Source organism: Triturus cristatus, chromosome 5_2, assembly GCF_964204655.1.
Source record: "Triturus cristatus chromosome 5_2, aTriCri1.1, whole genome shotgun sequence".
Lineage (NCBI taxonomy): Eukaryota > Metazoa > Chordata > Amphibia > Caudata > Salamandridae > Triturus > Triturus cristatus.
The window spans coordinates 862,669,166-862,682,059 of NC_140588.1; positions in this window are offsets into that span (position 1 = coordinate 862,669,166).

Consider the following 12,894-nt stretch of genomic DNA (forward strand, 5'->3'; position numbering starts at 1 on the left):
TTGAAATATTTGTAGACAGCCGGGGCTCTTGAGAGGTTTGCTCGTGCATTTTGTTGGGCCTAATCATTCATTGACCTTGAGGTTTTTTTAGGCACAGCTGTTGTCCTGTGGAATATGTTATAGTACATTTGTTGCCATGGCCCTGATATGATATCAGCGAGCTGAGAAGGAAGCGTGCGTACATGTTTGCCAGTCAGATGAATGTTTCCGACATATTCCTACAGAAAAGTGTCTCCGTATAGGGCCGTTCTCCACAGTTAAGTTGCTCAAAAGTGCCTCTGCTCGGGTCTTGGTTCTGGGCCGAATTCCCTTGATGAAGGCATGCATGAGATCTATGTGGTTCATGAATGAATAAAGACAGAGCCTTTTTCTGCAATAAGTTTCAGTACTAGGGGGCATATTATCAAGCACGGCGTTAACATTATCGCCGTTTTAGCGGCAGAAAACTGCCGCTAAAGCGGCGATAATGGGCTTGATAATATGCCGCAGAGAACTCCCATAGACGCCCATGTTGACACCGGAACATGGGCTTCTATGGGAATTCTCAAGGGCATATTATCAAGCCCGTTATCGCCGCTTTAGCGGCAGTTTTCTGGCGCTAAAGCGGCGATAATTTTAACGCCGTTTCTTGATAATAGCCCCTTGATTCTTTATTTGCATTTACAAATAAGCTCTCCCACTGCTTCTCCCTGAAACCTGATTCATGAGTGAAATCACTAGATAGTTGGCATAAGATGGGCCGTGTGTAGTGTAGTTAGTACCTGGAAGAAGAAAGTTAAGGACCTTCCGTAAGAGTGCTTTTGGTACCTCTTGTCTGTTTCTTGGACTAACACATATGTCTCACGACGTTGTACATGACAGGACCCTGGGACATAAACAGGTCCACTGGAATTACGCGATTCTGCTGCCACGGCTGTTTTCACATAACTATGGATTTTCTGCATTTGCCACCTACTCCATCATCCGCTGCATAATATAAAGATTTTAACAAAAAAAAAATACATTCTAGCTCAAATGGATAAAAAGTTCCTAAAACTGTGGTAAAGTGTCCGCGTACACTGTAAGGCCATTCCCAAAGGTTAACTGGTCATCTTTCATCTATTTATTTCTTTATTTGGTTGTAAAACTGGCACTAATGAGGTGAAATCTTTGCCTAGATAGTATTACTATGTGTAAAACTGACAAAATAATGAAGTAATACTATAAATACAATGTACTGTATTATGTCGCATAATTTGGCCTTTCTTACTTTAAAATATAGTCAACCCAGCTTCATATATTGATGCTCCCCTGCCACATAATTCCAATGACCCTGGTATAAATGATATAATAGCGCCCATGTCCCCTAGACAGTAACATTGGCCCTCTATTTGTGATTGGTGTCATGTGGCCTGCAGCCTAACAAGGAGTGTTCAAAGCTAGTTTATCCATTAAACAGTTTACATTTATTCACTTTGCTTGACTTTTTACCCATGGCAACGTAAGAAAATTCACTTCCCAAAAGAGGTTTCAAATAAGATTTAATACTCCCCTTTATTTTTGGAAAGCACTTTGCAGACAATTACCAAATGTCATAATTGTAACTCCAATCTCTCCTGTTCTTATTTAAGAATTCATAGCATGCTGGGACTTGTAGGCTCATGCCTGCAAATGGAAATGTGTGAAACTACAGGTCTCAGAATGGTCAAAAAACAAATTTGGGACAACTAAATATCAGCCTCATTACTAAAGCCAATTGAAATATGTACTGATTCTCTGTGCTCGTTTTAGTAGCATCATGGTGTTTGAAGCTGCGTGATATCTAAGACTAGATTTTCATAATCGCACTAAACCAGTTATGGCATCCATTGGCATTCTACAATATAGAATTTATTCTCATTGTTTTCTTTGTCTGCATAGCTAAAACATACAAGGTCCCAAAGGCGAGATGATTGCATTGCAAATGCTTGTTTTGAAAGTGATTGAGCATTTATTAGTAGGCAGTTTATAAACTGTGTTTTGGGGCTGTTGTACCTTAGAATGAAATCCTACAGATTAATTCACTACACCAATATCATGTAACTCTGCTCCACAAAAGCAAAACATAACACCCAAGCATATAAAAATCTCACTCACACACAATTTACTTCTATATTCCATCCCAAAATACAAACACACACCCGCTTTGACTCTCTTAGATACCCAAATAATACACATCTTAAACAAAATTTACCCCCCAATTTTCAATCAATACCAACTCCAACCACAAACTCCTTTAATACACAACAACCGGCACTCACCCGCCTTTTATCCATTCCACAATTTAGAACCTTAAGGCAAGACTCACATGCTCCACCTCTAACCCATATACTTTCCACCCTCACCATACACAAACAACATAAATAGCACACAACTCTTCACAACTTTGCATCTCCTTGTCCATTAGACAAAAAGACTACACAACAAACAAAAAAAACTGCACAGCCCACAACCTCCCTCTCAACCACTGTCTCCACCACCTGCACACAGATCCAACAAACTGCCTTCTATGCCTGTTGAATGGGGATAACAATATAGAAAAACAACACTATTGATGACCTGATACAGTCCTGATGCAGTAAAACCATCACCAATAGTACCAGTGCAAAGGGCACTACTCACTCTTCTGGAAAACAAATTCACCACACCCCCAAAACAGGTATTGGTGGGGAGTGGATGTTGAAGGAGAAAGGGGTGGTGATGTGTGTCGAAGAAGGGTTTATGTGGTGTGCGAGAGGGGATGAGCAGAGTTTGCAAGTGTTTGTAATAGATTTGGTAGGACTGAGAGGTAGTCTGCATAGTAGAATGTAGTGTAGTGAATGTTCGGTTGTGTCTTTTGAGTAAAATGGAGAGAGGTAAAGTGGTATGAGGATTATATGAGGGAGATCAAGTAAAGTGTTGATGGGGCAAGCTGCTTACTAGATCTGAAGTGGGGCTTGATGACATTGGGCTTCTGAAGATCAGGGTCATGGTGCGGCCGACAACACAGGTGGGAAACCACTGAGTGGGTGACATCTGAGGTTCATGCTCAGAAAGGCCTGCATTTCGATCGAATGCTGCTCAGTGTTGGTCCCGGTGAAGCCTTCTACATTTGTATTTAGAATGTTTTCTGGAAGTTGGATCTCTTTTAACAGGGCAGATCGGCAAGTTGAGTTCGACCAGTGATTTGACATTGAAGGCTATGAATTCGGCAGTGATCATGGTCTCTATCAGTTCTCCAGGCAGGAAAAAAAAATGTAAGCCATACTTGTTGCAGTTCAGGAACAGGAGTAGCACATTCTAACACCAGCAAAGAGTCAAGTGCCTGGGGCACTCCACTTGGGGGGTTAGGGCTCACTCCAACAGAGGCAGAAGCAGAATCCAGGACAGGTCCAGTTAGAGCTGGTCAGATGGGCAGTTGCTGGGAGATAAGCCTGTTGAAACTTGTTGTGTCCCTATGGCTCAAACAGAAGGTCAGCCAACTGCCCCTTGTTGTCACTTCTGGGGTCCTAGGTTCAAGTCTAGCAGGTCCAGTCTTTCTTCGGGTTCTGCATACAGCAAGACAGTGCCTCTTGTGATTCTTGACAGGCCCAGGAGGGTTCTTAGAAGAGGTTTGTGGTGTCCACATTTATGCCCAGTGGCATCCTGTGGGTGGAAGGTAATCATTTGCCCACACCCAAAACCAGTTCTGGTTAATTCCTACCCTCCCTCTGGGTTTGGAGCCAACATGACGAGAGAGACAATAGAGAGGCAGGCCTAGATGTGACCTTCATCTGAGAGTGACTGGGTAAGCATCCTTTGAAACTTAGGAAGGGCTTGGCACAGACATCCGGTCATCCTGTTAAGGAAGTAGACCTCCTCCACACACCCAGAGCCCCATGTCCACTGTCTGGGAGCAATACACATCTCACCAGATGGGAGCTATGAGGTTTCAGGTAAAAGCTGGTCGCTGACAGGAAAGCCTTTGGTTTTAGGCAGGAAATGACAACTTTTTTAAGGTATAATGTAAAAATGTTTTAAATTAAATCCTACTTGAGCATTTATTTGGATTTTAAATTAGCATTAAAATGAGTGCTTGCAATATTTTGGCTATTCACAAACTGAATTTAGTACTTATTTAATATACTAATGAATAACAGTGTTAACCTATGGTAGAGCCAGCCTTGTCAGAGTGAAACACGACTTTGTAGGTTTGTCACTGTCTTGAAATCTAAAACTTTAAATATACATAATTTTAAATACAATGCACACTGCGATATGGGCTTTTAAGGCCTATCTTACAGATGACTTTTTGTCTTTGAAATGGAAATACAAAATACATTAGTCTACTGTTCACTTCTGCTTTCCTTATTAAAGGTTTGTTCCTAGTTTTATCTTTCACACTTGTCCACTTACTACTGGCCACCGAGACCTGTGGTGTCACTGGCGCTGTCCCCAATCACAGGGTGTCAACCACCTGCATTCTGAGAGAAGTAGTTTTTGGGTTACATCCATTCTTAGCCAGAAAAGTGAGACAATTCTCCTAAGAAATACAACTGACCTTGGGCATGTAATGTATTAGGAGAAGCTGCGTATCGGGTTCTCACATGCATGAAGTTATGAGTTAGTAAGGCAGTCAAATCAATACGGCTGGTTTATAATACAATTCTATATTGACTGACATGGACCAATTCAATACTGATATTTGCATTAGCAGCATGTGTCATTTTTTCTCCTAAGACAGGATTCTGTAGATTCCTTGGCAGCTAGATATAGCTAATAGGAGAGGGGAAGCAACAGAATAATTTCAAACTACACAAAGGTTTTTGTCATGTTGAAATACCGCGGCATCAATAGCAGAAATGCAGACAATGAATGAATGTTCTCAATTCTTATTCGCTTCTTATGGAGTTATTGCATGCAGGCTTTTTATCGAAGGAGAAAATCGCCTGTTCTTTTCCAAATTCAATTATAGTACTGAAAGAAGATATACAGAGTGAATAGTATGGATTACCTCATTTTATAAAAGGAAATCAATGACATTTTCCATCTTTACCTTTTTTGTTTTAATAATGAAATTATTTATTGCACAGTATGTGTCCTTTGGTTTACACATAAGTCCCTTGTTATGAGTGGCACAGTCTGGAACACTGATGGGTTCGTACCTGCACCAAATCCTTCATGCATGGACATCTGCTGGACATTCTTTTTAAATTTCGGAAGGATTGACATGCCAAAGTTTGATGGGGTGCTGTCTTCACACTGGAAACTACCAGGTGTGATAAAAACTTCCAAATGCAGAATTGTGATACCTGCACAATCACCTTTATCCCAGTTCACATGGCAATTCAGAATTAAGGCCATAGGTCCCAATTCACAAAGGTAAACTTAGACCTGAAGTCTAAGATTAGGCTTAAAGTCTAAGGGGCATATTCTCAAGGAGTCATCGCCGAGTTATCGGCACTTTACTGCAGCCAAAGTCGCGATAAATTTATCACCCCATTCACAAGCTGGTGCTAACAGCCCATAGCACCAGTTTACCTGCAATTGCAGCCGCAAAAAACTTTGCCACAGATGACCCCGGCAACTATCGCTAATGAGATGCAGAGTAGGCGTTCCCGAGCAAAATGCCACATCAACACCACTTCGCAACATTCTCACCGACCAGCCAGATCAGTGATAAGACCCCAAAACAGGCGATATGGTGCGCTAGCAGCAAGAAATTAACACCTGCTCTGATCTGGTGCAAAGTCAGACGACAGCCTGCACCACAAAATTAGCCCAGCCTAGAGCCACACCTGAAGGGCAACAGATGCCATGGAGCCACTGATCATGCAGCTCGGAACCCCAACAGGGCCACAACACCCACCGCCACCACCCCCAGGAGCCCCCCTCCCCGGGCACCCTCCCGCTCCCGGCCAAAGACATACCACATCAACTACACGGAATCATGTACCAAATAATCCACCTGATGTCGCACAATCACATTTGGGGGCATGCATGTGTCGTCACAAAAATTAGCATCACACATTCACCTTTGATGTAACAAACACAGATTTATTCAAAGAAACACAGAACAGAAATGAAGACACATGGCGGCTCCCCTCGAGACAATCGGTAGGTCACAGCCTGCAAGACAAAAATCATGATGAGAAGGTGTGTCTTGCGCACATCAAAGGACAGAGAGAGAGCGGAGGAGAGAGAGAGCAAGAGAGGGAGAGTGAGAAAGACAGACAGAGAGGGGGAGTGAGAGAAAGATGGACAGCGAGGGGGAGCAAGAGAAAGACGGACAGAGAGGAAGAGAGAGACACAGATAACAGAAGAGATGGACAGGGAGAGAGAGTGCCGACAATACACACCCAGGCTACACTGCTCACCTGCTGCCACCGGTGTGTCACCAACCACGTGTCGGTATATAGTGCAGTTCACCAGGTCACACATCTGAAACAGATCCGTCATCTGAAACAGAGTCCAAATACATGAATGGCAAAGTACATACAATTGCACAAGACATCATCGCTTGACCGCCCCTGCTCACTCAGGCAGATGCACCCCAGACCCTCTCGCCCCCCACCGGTGCATGCCCGCCCCTGCGCACCCAGGCAGATGCACCCCAGCCCCTCCCACCACACAGCAGTGCATGCCCACCCCTGTGCACCCAGGCAGATGCACCCCAGTCCCTCCTGCCGCCCAGTGGTGCATGCCCGCCCCTGCGCACCCATGCCTCACAGCTCATCTTCCGCCCTTGGCGTGTAGCAATGAGGGCTCACCATGTGCCGCTGCAAGCCACATGCCCGGGGCCCGCAGACATGGCACCCTCCACATCATGCAGCCCGCTCCGCGGGCCACCAGATCTCACATTTGATTCTGGGTCTTGATTTTGCCACGGCAGAGGACATACCAGTGCACCCGGCATCATCGCAAGCTGCACACCTGCTCAGCCCTTGAGGTGACCCGGCATCATCGCAGGCTGCTCACCTGCTCTGCCCTTGAGATGCTACTAAATCTGTGATTGGGGATGTGACGCCACGTAGTGGCAGACCCGCGCTGCCCGCTGGATCTGGCCTACACTGCGGTCCAGCAGGGCACACAAATCCTGAGCAGTTCGGACTGCTGGGATGGGGCATCATCGAGGCTGCACACCCGCTCAGCACTTAAGGTGCCCCTACCTCAGTGCACCCAAAGTCACCGTCCTGTGGCGGTGTGCCTGTGCAGGCCGCAATGTATCCGGTGCCACCAAGTCTGTGCCCCAAAGACATGGACCCTGTATGATTGGGTATCGTGTTGTGGACGCCATCATGTCACCTCCGGTCCTGGGAAATGTGATATCGCAGGGCCCGAGGCGCTCATGCCTACATTAACACCACACGGATGCACCCACATAGAGAGTGGAAATGGAGTTGAGCACGTACGCCAGGCCGTTTTTATTGCCAGGGTCACATGTCCTGTGACGCGTGTGCTGGATGGGTGTGGTGTGGGTGTAAACCAGCCGTGAGGGAGTGGCTGTGGCATGCTGACAACTAGACCTGTGAGCAGCAGATCACTACAGGGAGGACCTGGGACATGTAGCATTGCCGTCCCCCCTGTGAGCGTAAACAGAGTGGGCTGGCCCGGCGTATTCCAGTCCAGCGTAAGGGTTTGTAAATGACCCCAGGGCCCTGGGCGTGGTTCCATACTGTGCTGGAGAAGGAAGTAACTCATGTGTGTGTCCCTGTTGTTGTGTCAGCGACACCCTGACCGCATTCAGCAATTTGTCACCCTGTGATCCCTGTTCTACGACATGAGCCACATGGACGTAAGAGGATTCGGGTGTGCCTACATTGATCCATACTTCCAAACTTGAAAGACCATAGACATGACACATCTGTGTGAATATGAATGTTTAATGCACATTTATCTGGAGCAGTACAGGGCCATGCAAATCCCACATGACAAAGTAGGTCCATTGTGGGCCAGCCAGAGTCCTCAGGGAATGACAAGTCCAAAGGAAGAGGAAGAGTTCAGGCCGCAGTCTGATTGCTGTGTCATTGGTGATCAAACAGCATATGGCAGTCCATGTCGAGGTCCAAGGTGAGTGTCGTAGAGTGCATTGGGGGACAATGGAAGGTGATGATGCAGAGGGCAGAACCAAGCTGAAGCTGGACCTATGGCGGAGATGCATGCTACTGCGTCGTTCTTACCACGTGGGCAGAATCATCCACATCTCACGTGTGGGTGGTGGTGTTCTGTCTCCAGCACTGTGTGACAGTGACACATCAGTGGCTGGAGTTGGAAGGTTTGCCGCACTGTGTGGCACTAACACTTCAGGGGGTGGAGATGTGGATGGAGTGGTAGCAGCAGCATGCACCAGCGCCAGGCCTTGTGACAGCAATGCCATGAGGATGGTCCTGAGGTCTTTGAGGAACCCAGCTACCTCTCGCTGGTGTACAGCCGTGGCAGCCGCTCGTTCCGCATTCGCCCGCTCCATGGTCTCCATTAACCTCCGCATGTTTCCCAACTCCCGTGTGACATCGCTGGAGCCACTCTGACTGGACAGTTTTTCTATTCTCTGAGTCAGGGCGCCAGCAATGTCAGCCATGGTCCGTTGGAGAGCATGAAGTGGACTGTGGGTGTCCGTTAGGGACAATGAGTGGTCCCTGATGGGACTTAGACACCCATGATTGGCATCTAATTTGTCTGCCATGCGGTCGAAGCCCACCCGCACCTGTTCTGCCAGATTCTTCTGGCACCCCAACACACGGAGTTGGAAGGCCATGTGTTCTTCGTTGGGGTCCTGGGAGGCAGACGTGGTGGTAGGTGCTGCCTGCTGTGTGGTCTGTGCAGGGGGTTGGGTCTCCTTGTAGCAGCTGGGCTGCCCAGCTCCTGGAAGTGGGCTGCGGAGGCTCTCCACAAGCAGTTTGAGGGTGTCGGAGTCGAAGTTGTGGTGGCCCTCTTCGTCATCAGAGAAGAGAGGGTCGGGCTGATCTGCAGGAGGTGTTGATTCTCCCTATGCAATGTGAAGGGGAGATGCAGTTTAGCAATGTGTCCACATGTGTGTTGTCGCATTGTACATGTTTTCATACAGACAGCATGACTGGGTACATTGTGGCTGTTTGGGAGGAGCTGCCTATTTGATGGGGGACAGTGGACATTTCGACAACAGACGTGTGTGTGTTTGTACTTGTACATTATCAACTCACATTTCCCTGCAATTCCAAATGTGATTGGCCAGTGTTCGCACCCAAGCGGCACCAGTTGTGTCCTGTGGTGTTGTAGGTGTTTTGCGGATTGTGCCACATCGTTGTCAATGTTGATGTGCTCCTCTGCATGTGATGTGTGTGTGCCGCATTTTGGTCACCTCTGCAGCTCTGATTTTGCTGCCCCTTATCCCTTTCATGTGGTGTGCCTTTGACTTCTGTGCTGGTACAGTGCTGACATGTTGAGTACTTGGGTACATTGGTCTCGTGGTGGGAGTTGGTGGTCTGGGGCATGGTTTGTCCGCAGATGTGCTCTACCTAATTGTGCATGTGTGCCATTGCGCCCATCTCCCTCCGTCCCCCCAGACCCTGGTCGTTATTCACCCTGTTGCTGTTGTGTCCGGTCCTGTTGAGCAGTGTCCAGGCCCCCAACTCCTGCCACCGTCTCCCCACTGATGACTGTGGACACCATTTCCTCCATATCGTCCAGCTCCTCCTGTGGCGCTGGGCTACAACCTCCAGTCTGCATTGCTGCCTACCGGTTGTTGGTGAGTTTCAGCTAGGTTTTGTGCTTGACATCATTCCAGCGCCTCTTGACCTCTTCCATTGTCCTCTTCAGCACTCCGACTGCATTCACCTTGTCCACGATGGACTGCCATAGTCCATTTTGTGTTGCCAATGTCACAGTGAAGGTGACGAACAGTTGTTGATGGTGTTCTATCCCCTCTGTTATCAGGATCCTGTTTTCCTGTGGACTGAAACTTTTCTTCCTACTCTTCTTCTCCTTGCCCTTCCCTGATCCAGAGGTACCAGGCTGGTCATCCGGGGGGCTTGTGGGGTTCTGGTTCTCCTCCGTACTTGCTCCGGCAACGTCCATTGTGCTTCGCTGTTGTTTGGCATTTGTTTGTCATTTTCTTTTCTACTTTTATGGTGATTGTTCCCGCCTGACGCGTGTGAATTGCAGGCATGTAGCTGGTTTTTGCTGATTTTTGTATCGCAATTGGCCTCATCGCAGCTTTTTTTGCGTTCGTGTTTTGCATTTTTGCAGCGTGCCGTTGATTTTAACGCGGTCAGTTGGCGCGTTATCTGGAGACTATCGCATGGTACCACCGTGTTGTGAATACTTGATTAACACGGCGTAAATTTCCCATGATGGACTGCGATGTTGAAGGTTGCGCTAAGTTACTTTTGCAATGGTTATCACATATTCTTGAGAATATCCCCTTAAGTTTAGACCTGAAGTATATGGTCCGATTCACAAAGGTAAGTTTACAATTTTGTGAAAGTGTATGATTGTTTGTTATCACAGAGAGATTTATGAGTAGTATCTTTACTAGAGCAAAGTCTCTACACATAAAAAGATTGTAAACTTACCTTTGTGAATCAGGCCCTGAGTTTACCTTTGTGAGTTGGCCCTCTAAGCTTCTGGTTTATACGTAGTCTTCAGGTCTAAACTTAGGGCCTCATTTATGAGTTTTTGGCGCAGGCAAGTCACTTTGCTAACCTGCCCTATGTCAAAAGGAAAGGGCAGCAATGCACCATATTTATGATATATGGCCCATCCCAGTCCTTTCCAACTGCCCGAGTGCCATTTTGGCTGCCTTGTGCCAAAGCAGGCACCCATGCACCCTGGTGCAAGGGTGTCTGCACAGTTGGCATGATTGTTTTTGTGCATGAAAAGGCACCTTCCTACACAAGTGGTGTTTTCCTTATTCCATGTGTGAATCAGCATGCAGCACACAAGGAAAGAGGAAAACACAACGAGAAATAAAAACATTTCCCCTCATTTTGCCTGCCCTGCAGCGGCATAAGGTTTTGGCGCTGCCCTAGGTTTACATGATTTTGTAAATATGGGGCAGTGTCAAAATCCATGGGTGTTGTGTGGGAACACCCACCGAGATGACCATGGAACGCCTCCTTTTCAGAGTAAGGCAATGCAGCCCTTTGCTCTGCATTGCCTTACACCACATCTATGAGGCCATGCAAGGCAACGCAGTGTGGCTTTTCATCTCCTCATAGATATGATTCAGAGGCCTGCACCAGCGAAGCATAAAAAGAAATGATGCTTTGATGGCTCAGGGCTCTTGTATATAAGTCCCTAGGGAGGAGATTTACAAAAAAGTTACGCAATGCAGCACGGTCCCTCCTGAGGCTGTGCTGCGTTGAGTGACAGGGAGGGAGCAGGAGAGCACCATATCTTCAAAGATATGGCTATCTCCTCCCCTTTCCCTTGCACCAGTGCTGATTACAGCTGCCGTGCACAATGCACACTTCATGCTGCAGCACTAGAGTGTGTGCATGAGTCCAGCATAAGTTTTGTGCAGGAATGTACCCTTCCTGTATAAAATACTATGCTCGATACAAGGGAGAGGTTTTCCCACTTTGTATGCGTGCTGCACAGTGCAGCATGCATGCAAATTCCTTGCGTCTAGTTGAAAAGGGAGCAGTTTTCCTATGCTAAACCCAATCTACTGTTTTTAGTAAATTAGGTTTAGCGTGAGAAACCATGGGTGGTTGCATGGGAACACCCATGCACCACCCTTGGTACGCCCCCATGGCGCAAAGTAACGCGAAGCAGCACTATGCGCTGCTTTGCATTACTTTTACGCTATTTCCAGAGCTAAACAAGTTTAGCGCTGGAAAGTAAATTACAAAAAAAAGATTTTGCGTTGTTTTGCGTCACTTTTGTAATGCAAACACGGCGCAAAAGCTTAATAAATCCCCCCCTTAGACTTCAGGTCTAAGTTTACCTTTGTGCATTGGGCCCTCAGTCATTGTCAGACTGGTCTGTAGGCCGATCAGGCAGTTCCTAATGAGCTCGTCTGACAGGTCAGCGTGTGGGTGGTTTTTTGGCTGTTTGTAGTCCTGTATTGTGGTCTTCATGGATGGTTTTACTGTTTATTTCCCTGATATTAAAGCAAACAGTGCCCGCAGGAAGCTCACATCCATGCAGCTTTCCAAACCATGCAAAACACGTATACAGCATGTCAAATTTGTAAACATGGACCAATTTTTTAGGTGTCTAGTTCATTAATGGGGCTCACTTTTATATTTATGCCTAGCCTATATTCTGTCCCAGTCCGACACTGGCCTTGGTGTAATTTTTCGTAAAAGGTCCCTGGCTGTACCCAGAGCGCAGAGTAAAGGAGCATCGGTTTTGCTCAGGATTCCCCATGGGTGGGAAGTATTGAAACCGTGTTTCAGCTTCAAAAAGACAGCCATAACCCAGAAGGCTGGGTGCCAGACATTTTCTTTTAAATGATTTATTGACTGGAAGACGTTTCTAAAAGCATCTGAACAAAAACAACAGACTTGTGGAGAGCAGATTGCACCCGAGACGTCAGGTGAGCATATTTATTTTAACATCTTCAAAGCATGTTTATCTGTTTACCTTCAAAATGACAAGCAAACAGCAGGGGCACACAAAACACACACACAGGGCCACCGATATAGATCTAGCTTGAACTTGCTGTCAGAGGGGAAGGTATACTTCAATAACTGAGACATATTAATTGAAATGTACAACGTGAAACGGGTGTTTTAAGTGCGTGGCCTGTCGGTGTAATGTTGTTTGATAAATTCATATGTATTGACGAATTCAGTGCCTTTAATAAACAATTATAGAATTGGGTTTTTAATACATTGATCCACGTTTGCAGCATGGATGTCAAATAGGGGTCTCCAGGGTGAGCATCTGCTGCCCTTGACTTCCATGTTGGTGCACCTAGAACTGACCTTGACG